This window comes from Bombus pascuorum, chromosome 16 (genome assembly GCF_905332965.1).
Source record: "Bombus pascuorum chromosome 16, iyBomPasc1.1, whole genome shotgun sequence".
Taxonomy (NCBI): Eukaryota; Metazoa; Arthropoda; class Insecta; order Hymenoptera; family Apidae; genus Bombus; species Bombus pascuorum.
In genome coordinates this window covers 6,487,652-6,494,936 of record NC_083503.1, presented here as the reverse complement: position 1 = coordinate 6,494,936, position 7,285 = coordinate 6,487,652, and the positions used below count along the sequence as shown (strand labels likewise).

The 7,285-nt window shown below is 32.1% G+C and overlaps 1 protein-coding gene and 1 long non-coding RNA gene across 2 annotated transcripts in view; one reads left to right on the top strand and one right to left on the bottom strand.

Moving 5' to 3' along the window:
• Nucleotides 1–7,285, top strand: part of LOC132915180 (uncharacterized) — a 204,860-nt gene that overhangs the window by 120,150 nt on the left and 77,425 nt on the right. The gene's annotated exons all lie outside the window — the stretch shown is intronic.
• LOC132915193 (uncharacterized) lies at nucleotides 423–5,406 on the bottom strand. The gene is made up of 3 exons (XR_009659797.1): nucleotides 5,000–5,406; nucleotides 4,430–4,517; nucleotides 423–688 (listed from the first exon to the last, which is right to left on the bottom strand). It is a non-coding gene; the product is annotated as an uncharacterized LOC132915193 (long non-coding RNA).

The following is a 7,285-nucleotide window of genomic DNA, read 5'->3' as shown; positions in this document are numbered from 1 at the left end:
TTTCTAAATAAATTTATTTGACATTTCTTCTAATTCATTCTATCGTTTCACTCGTGGTTTACCCAACTGTCCTTAAAAATTCGTACTTGATAAATAATAATATTCGTAAGAAATGGTTCGTGGTCAAGTTAATCTATTTCAAAAAAATCTATTTCAATGCAGTAGAACCACGACCAGAATATATTTGAAAAAAAGGTTTAACCAGTAACGTTAAATATATATAGTAGGTATATTAAGCTAGATATACGTGTATCCTATATATTACAAATTTTATAATTTCTAAAATTATTCATCCTAAACAACAAATTTTGTTATATTTCAAATAATTTACCTAAACGTCTCATTTCTTTTAATTTCATACAATTTTTAATTTACTTTTAGATTATTGTTCGAGTAATACCTTGGTTTATAGCAGCATTAGCTATCGTTTATAAGCAATACAAGTGGATTTATTATATATCCCAGACAGAGATAAATCTGGAATGTACGGTGTCTGCATCCTCCTTTCGTAAGTGAGAGGTGAAACTATTGGCATTTTGTGTTTGATATAATTCGTTGGATATTTCAAGAAATATGACGTCGTCATTCCTGGTGCACACTGATACATGTAGGTATCGGGTTTAAAGAAAGTTAAAGGATGAAAGCTACCGGTGCGATCTTTATATTGACTGCGATGAATTTGTACTCCCTGTAAGTAATATGTTTATTATTAGGTAGATATAGTAGCTACAAGCGATGCTAGACCAAGATCCTTTGATTAGAAATAAATTAATGTAAACCAATAGAATATTTACTCCAGGCATGGACAGTATTCAAATAAATTCTAATAACTGTTAAGATAATAAATTATCTCATCTGGCTACATGTTATTTGAAAAAATCATACAATTAATTTATTTGATTGGACAAATGTCTTTTCTTTAGATTATTTCGTTACTTGAATTTCAAATGAAATAATTTCTCGTTTTATTTTTCGTTCGATCAGATTTTTATTCAAAAAATTTCTCAAATAGTCTCCAATTCTATCGTTGCAGAATCGTTAACTGCGTTAGAAATGCAGATTTTCGTACAGTGTCGTACGCTCGTACAAGTTCGGAACATATACTATTGAAGAGGAGTTCGTATTCTGCTGTTGAAACATGTAGACATTATGATCGTGTTCCGTAAAATTTACAATCACTGTGAGTGTACGTTTTCGCATTGACAAGTTGTTACGCGAAAAGAAATACAGAAATTTCTTCTACATTTTATTGAGTTAAATTGTAAGAGAATAGAATTACTGAATCACAAGCTACTTAATGCCCTCCGACTAATTATTTCGAATTCAAAAATAGTTGGTTCGCAAATTGCTCAAGGAGATCGATCGAGTATTCTTGATCAAAGCTGCATCATAACGATATACCATCGCTATGGCAGAGAGATAGCTCGACCCAACTGACTAATCATATCAACATTGGTAAGAAACGCAAGATAGAAGCAGAGAGTAACATAAACGCAATCATAAACGAGCAAAAAGAATATTACTACTTCAAATAGATTCGCATTATCATATTCTATCGGAGACTGTATAGAAGGCATTATAACGTCAACAAGACAAGACTCGCAAAAAGATCCTCTTCTTTACCAATCTTATTTGACGATGTTATCAAGTGTTGTAAATAAACAGAAATATAAACTGAAAGCTAACAACAACAACGTAAGAATTTTATCGCTTAATCCCGATGTTTATAGGAAAGTTTATCGAAGACTTAAAAGCGAACTGTCATACGTATCAGCTTAAGCAAGAAAGATTCTTTCCTAACCTGATTGAACCTAAATGACATAAAACTTGAACTCCAGAAATATGGTAATGGAGTAATTAATATTAGCAACATAGGCCACGGTACAACAAAAAATCCACTATCCTTATTTTTTATCGACTTGAAACAAAAACCTAACGATCAAGCTGTATACAACATCAAACGATTAATGAATTCTGCAGTAAAAATTGAGCTATTCAGAAGGAAAGGCAGGTCGTTCGGTGTAAAAGATGTCAAAGATATGGGCACGTACAGAGAGATATTGCGATTATAATTATCGTTTCGTTGAACGTGCAAATTCTCATCCTACAGCACAGTGCACGAAATCAGTAAAAGTTGCTGCAAAACGCATTCACTGCGAAAAAGAGCATCCTGCAAATTACAAGGGCTGTCCACCCTACAAGGAACTGTAGAAGAACAGGTTTCTTAAATCTGAAATTAAGAACACAACCAACCTAACACGTAATGTAAATCCGTCGATCTCCTATACTCAGGAACATTAAAACAAAGTAAAGGTATATGATAGCACTATAGAAAATAGCACGTATAACCCCAAAAACGATAAACTATATGAAATTAGTATCACTATTAAAAATGGTCGTAGACAAGTTAAGAAGCAACGTATCAAAATGGAACCCTCACGCATAGCTCTTTGGAACGGCAACAGTCTAGTTGAGTATAAAAATGAGCTGGAATTCTTTTTACCTAATCAAGGAATAAAGTTAATGCTGATGTCTGGAACGTGTATTACCAGAAAAAAACACTTGAAAATGAATGAGTATGAAATATGTCACACACAATATTCGAGTAGCAGGGATCATGCTGGTTGGCACTGCAATTATTATCAAATCCACCGTGATTCAGTATAAAGTTTCATCGTATTATACAAAACGAACTATCTTCAAGCAACGAACGTGACGATAGAAGATCGCATAGTCCAATTACTGTGTCAGCAGTCTACCGTCCATCCAAATATACTATCTCCAAAGAAGATTTTGATAATTTCTTCGTTAGCTTCGATAATAAATTCATCGTGAGAGGGGAGTTCAATGCTAAGCGTACCCAGTGGGGCAGCAGAATCATCACAAGAGGTAAGAGTATGTTTAAAAACGTCAAATCAAACAGACTGAATTATCTCAACACAAACGAACCAACATACTGACCAACCGATATGAATAAAGTGCCTGATTTATTAAACTATTTTATAATCAAGAACATTTACATACGAAGATATATCCAAGTCAGCTTTCCTCTCGAATTCTTTTCAGATCACTGATCTGTTATAGCAACAATTCGTTCGAGGATTATCGAAGACCGACCAAATTGTTCGCAACAAAGTTATAAATTGCTTTCAACCTCTCAATGTCAAATGTCTCTCAAATGTCAAAAGACATTTATCCAGCTGTGCAATATAATGAATGTTCTACCGAATCAGGAGTCCGGGAGCAAACACGAGTATCCGCATTTCATAAAGAGGAAAACGTAGAAACACGTAAGCTTAAAAGAATATGGCAAAGCAGTAAAGAAGTTAGCGTAGTATGAACAAACTAACGGAAAAATTGACAAAATTTTTTCGAAACTATAAAAAGTGAAACTAAAAAAAATCCCCCGCCCCTCGACCGCGGCAAACTCTAACTAATTACTCAGAATAGCATCCAGTCCAAAAAAAAAAAAAAAAAAAATCGTTCTCAAACTTTCTCTATCCAGTTTCATATCCTTTTCCTTTTATTCTATTTGCAAGGATTTTTTCTTTGCTTTCGTGTGGACTTAGAAATACGCACACACCCTGTAGTTTCACGCAAATGCAAATGATTCTGTCTCCTTTTAGATTTTACTTCTCCCATTTTTATCTTTGTCTATTTTTAATTTCAGCCTCTTTTCCTAAATCCTATTTAAATTAAACAAGTTTTTCCTAAACTTAGACTTGCCCTCTCCACTTGAGAATATATATCGGATTATAGCACAGTTGAGTTGTAGATAATTTTACGCCACTATTACTAAAATTAAAAATAAATCAATATAAAGGCAATCAGTTAAAATCACTATTAAGTAGTATTGCAAATAAACACTTTAGACTCGCACAGTTTCATAAATACGTCACAAATTAAGTACTGTAATTAAAGACTGTAATAAAGAATTGCGGTAGAACTCCGTTTATACCTATATACTCTATTTATAATTCATAAGTAGTAGAGAAAACGAATTAATTCCTAGTATATGCATTTCAGTTATATGAACTGCATGTTTCCTGTCACTTTCGTATAGACGTAATTATACCGTTAATTTTACCGTATTTGAAATTCTTCCTCGATCGGAGAACATTAAAGGAACGATACCGACGACATTATCGATCAAGTTCTATCATCTTACTGTATTTCTGACTTTTAAATGTAGCTATGATAAAGTAAACAAGGAGTTAAACTGATTGTGAAAAACATTATAAAGAAGATAAAAAAAGCACCGAGCTTGTTGAAAAGAAAATATAATTAATTGTAAAATTAATAATAAAAAGAAAAATACAAATAAAGTGAAAAAAGGAAATTTAGAGTATTACTTTAAATAGGTCATCAACTTCCTTCATACGCGTATTGTCGATTGTTGAAATATCATTTGAAAGTACGGTTAACTCACGATTTATTTTGCGTCGCACTGTATCTGCGACAATATCAGGTCGTGGACTATACGGAGTCTTTTGCATTCCCCACTCGTATGGTAGCATCTACGAACAATATACACGTAAATGCGCATAATACTTATACCTTAAACAATATGAAATATAGAATATAGAATGTAGCGTTTTAACCCTTAACGCTCCTTAACGCTCCGACTTTTAATTATGAATATCGACCGACAACTCTAACTTATTCTTATCGTACTTCGCCTTGCAAGTTTTTAAGTGTCAGATTTTAAATACTACAATGACGTGTAAATAATAATATTAAAATCATTCAAAACAATCTTTATTCATCGCAGAAGTAATATAATTTTGATTACAATATTTATGTTAATTATAATTGAGTAATTTGAGGAATTTTTTAAAACATTCATTGAGATGCAAACCGGGATTGCGTTCACAGGCCTCACAATAGAAACTGTTTGTTCTTTTACCGCATTACTTCCTTTTGGTGAACAAACGAGCCTCTTTTTCTTTTTCCCTTTCGGAATTAATAAAACATAATTAAAAGTACTGAATAGGTTCACATAAATCGTGTACCTGCGGACCAGGAGTTTTTGTACGCGTCGAAAATTCAAATTGTCGTGGAACGATATCTTTGGTAAAAATTTCCTGCCAATCAGAAGATTTTACGTTAGAAATACTCTTAGTTAGATTTTCTTCCCGCGGTTCTCCATCACCTGCACTTTCGTCACTCGACGATAGTTTCCTTATCTTTCTTCTTCTTCCAGGAGCAAGAATATTACTATTATTTCTGTCACTATAAATGCTTTCCAAGTCAACAGCTACATCATTATAGATGCGAAAATCAAAATTGTCATCGTCACTATCTATATTTTCCTCACAAAGATAATTCATTTTTCTTCTCGACGTAATTAAAATAGATGGGTTTAAAGTAAAACAGGTTCAGATCCGACTGCCTTTACCGATCGCTTGTAACTGACCGAGGAGTATTATTTTCTATTTGTAAACAATTACCGATAATGATCGAAAAATACATTTAGAGTATTGGAGCGTTAAGTGTTAATAACACGAATGAGAGGAATTTACTATATCAACATAGAATAATTTCTTTCGTTGTTATATTTACAAACGGGGGAAAGAAAGCAAAGCTTAAAATATTCTACTCTTGAAAATGTAATTTTTTATTGCAATTATTACATACCACTTTTAAGTGTTTCTCTTTCTCAACATAATAAATCACCGTTCATATTGCACATAATCGCGTTATAATAAACATTCGTTAAACTAATAAAACGGTAGCAGACAATTAGACATTTATAAATGACATTAGGTATCATCCCGCAGAGATTAATAAGTCAGAGGTGCAAAATAGCGCTCGTTTCATGCGCTTTAACTAAAAAGGTTGGAAACAAGCTTACCGAGAATTTCGATAACGTTTCGTTTCTGTAATTCTGGAAATAACCAATGCTTCCACCTTCGTATAAGGAAAGACCCAACTTTGTCGGAGGATAAGCACCCATAAAAGCAGGCATTAGCGAAGGTGGGTAAAACATTGCCTGAGTTTCCGACATTTTCTTGTTACTCACCACCATCCCAAATTGTTTATCGTTTGCCGTAATTGAAGGAAAATTTTACATTTTATACCTAAATATAATTCTTGAGAAGGTTATCAGTCTGGTTATGTTTATCATGAACAAATGAACGAACATGTCCAGCTTTTTGTATAATCAAGTAAGTAAGCACGTATTAAGGAAATGAAAAATAATCAAAAGATATTTAACTAGACCTTTTATTTTACTTAATTAAAATAGATTTAAATAAACGAGGCATCTTTTACTTGCTATCAAATCTAACGTAAGTGCAAGTGTTATTTTATAATATTACTTTAATTCCATAAATAAGGAATCTGAAGTTGTTACAACTACATAAATATTCATACCCTATATTCAATTACGAAACTTACTGTATTTTCATATAATATAGTTGTATCTGATAGATAGAAGGAAATGTAATTGGATTTCTTCATGTTTATGTAAATTAAATATACTTTTCTTATTGCGAACGTACGACATTTTTATCCAAGTTTCTATAATTCATGTAATTATAAGATATAACTTTCTTCGTTAATTATTTTCTTAAATATTTCACTTAGATTTGGAGAAAAAAATTTCAAGTTCAATATAAATCTGTGGATCCGAATAGAAAAATTTATTGTAAATATACTTCGTTGTTTTATCTACTGTTAATATATGCAGAAGAATTAAGCTAGATTAAACTAGGTTGGTATTGTACTTATCGCAATTTGTTTTGACGAACTTTTGTAGTTATTAGGTACGATAAAAACTCTATAATAATTGTTTGGTTTTTAATGCGAGACTTAATCAGGAAAGTAAGCTGTTAATTACATAGTACGAACAATTATCAACTCATATCATTTGAAATCCTTCGTTAGATTAATTCGATGACATTCTTAAAGACATCACTGCCATGTCACGTGATGCGGTAATTCCGGCCAGAATGTGTTCCGTTTTATCTCATGTCAGTAATGTCGGAGTATGACGCAGGATTTTTCTCTATTTTTTATGTTGTCGCATGTGATAATTCACTACAATAGTTTAACGGTAAAAATATAATGGTGGAAATTCCGTCTCTCCTAGTCACTTACCTCTGTTTACCTTAACTGACTCTTCTCGCGAAATAGAGTATAGCTTTTATTTATAAATTTCCCTGTAAAAATCTTATAAACCGCATTTCACACAAACACATATTACGTATAATATAAATATATTCAGAAATAAACGGAAATATTAAATCTAATATAATTTTACCCCGAACTGAAGCCATAATTG